This window comes from Triticum urartu, unplaced genomic scaffold, assembly GCF_056163025.1.
Source record: "Triticum urartu cultivar PI428250 unplaced genomic scaffold, HENAU_Tu73 scaffold2, whole genome shotgun sequence".
Taxonomy (NCBI): Eukaryota; Viridiplantae; Streptophyta; class Magnoliopsida; order Poales; family Poaceae; genus Triticum; species Triticum urartu.
The window spans coordinates 4869220-4871074 of NW_028260368.1; the positions used below are offsets into that span (position 1 = coordinate 4869220).

At 36.9% G+C, this 1855-nt stretch overlaps 1 non-coding gene across 1 annotated transcript; it reads right to left on the reverse strand.

The window, feature by feature from the left end:
- Positions 1-334: 334 nt before the first annotated feature.
- On the reverse strand, positions 335-406 carry TRNAR-UCU (transfer RNA arginine (anticodon UCU)). The gene has a single exon. It is a non-coding gene; the product is annotated as a tRNA-Arg (tRNA).
- Positions 407-1855: the final 1449 nt, after the last annotated feature.

Consider the following 1855-nt stretch of genomic DNA (forward strand, 5'->3'; position numbering starts at 1 on the left):
TACCGGAACAAGAGGATATCTTGATTCGTTAGAAATTGAACAGGTAAATAAATTTCTGGATGAGTTACGTAAACATCTAAAAGATACTAAACCTCAATTCCAAGAAATTATATCTTCTAGCAAGACATTCACCGAGCAAGCGGAAATCCTTTTGAAGGAAGCTATTCAGGAACAGCTGGAACGGTTTTCTCTTCAGTAACAAATAAATTTTGCATGTCTACTCTTGTTAGTAGAATAGGAATCGTTGAGAAAGCTTTTTCATTTGAATCATGCAAAAAAGTTTTCTTTGTTTTTAGTTTAGTATAGTTATTTAAAGAATAGATAGAAATAAGATTGCGTCCAATAGGATTTGAACCTATACCAAAGGTTTAGAAGACCTCTGTCCTATCCATTAGACAATGGACGCTTTTCTTTCATATTTTATTCTTTCTTTTATTTTTTTGCTTCTTCCGAGAAAAAACTGTTAGACCAAAACTCTTTTAGGAAATCAAAAAATCCAGATACAAATGCATGATGTATATATTATATCATGCATATATCATAAAGAAGGAGTATGGAGGCGGTAGTGGGAATCGAACCCGCAACCCCAAGGTTATGAGCCTTATGAGCTACCAAACTGCTCTATACTCTTAAACTAAAGAGGGGTAACTAGTGGATAAAAGAGGGTTGGATACGCCCCTCTACCAATATCTATACAAATAGAATAGTCCATTTATACAGAATGGTAAAGAGGGCTCCTCTATGATTATCAATTCCAGAAATCCATACAAATACGAAAGGGTATTTTATCCTTACCAACTGGATCTTGTTGCACCCGGTAACAAACATTCATAAACCATTTCTCGAAGTACGTGTCCGGATAGCCCAAAATGTCGATAGTTAGCTCTAGGTCTTCCGGTCAAAAAACAACGTCGATGAAGGCGTGTAGGTGCACTATTACGCGGTAGGGATTGCAATTTTTCTCGCATTTTCGTTTTTTCACTCAAACTCAAGGGAGAAACTTTGCTTCTTATCTTTTTTTTTAAAGATTGACGAATCAAATGATATTTCTGTTCTAATTTCTGCCGCTTCTTCTCCCTCTGAATCAAACTTTTTTTTGCCATAATGTGTCGTTGCTATTATTACCAAGTATACGGTTCTAATCCTAGATGGAAAAATAAATAGAAAAAGAAATCTAAAAAGGCAGATCCTCCCTCTCTATCAAGAGTAATGAACTAGGTGCTGATACAGTACAAAAAAACAAACTAAATTAACCAAACTTGCCTGATGTTGAGGCAATCAAGAAAGCTGCATAAGTGAATATATAACCCACGGAAAAGTGAGCTAATCCAACCAATCTTGCTTGCACAATGGAAAGAGCCACGGGCTTATCTCTCCAGCGAATTAAATTAGCTAAAGGTGTGCGTTCATGAGCCCATGCTAAAGTCTCAATTAATTCCTGCCAATACCCCCGCCAGGAAATTAAGAACATAAATCCAGTAGCCCAAACAAGATGTCCAAATAAGAACATCCACGCCCATACCGATAAACTATTCATCCCAAAAGGATTATATCCATTGATAAGTTGTGAAGAGTTTAACCATAGGTAATCTCTTAACCATCCCATCAAATAAGTGGAGGATTCATTAAATTGTGAAACGTTGCCCTGCCATAATGTGATATGTTTCCAATGCCAATAAAAAGTAACCCACCCAATGGTATTTAACATCCAGAAAACTGCCAAATAAAATGCGTCCCAAGCAGAAATATCACAAGTACCGCCGCGCCCTGGGCCGTCACAAGGAAAACTATATCCAAAATCCTTTTTATCTGGCATTAATTTGGAACCGCGTGCATCTAAAGCGCCCTTTACTAA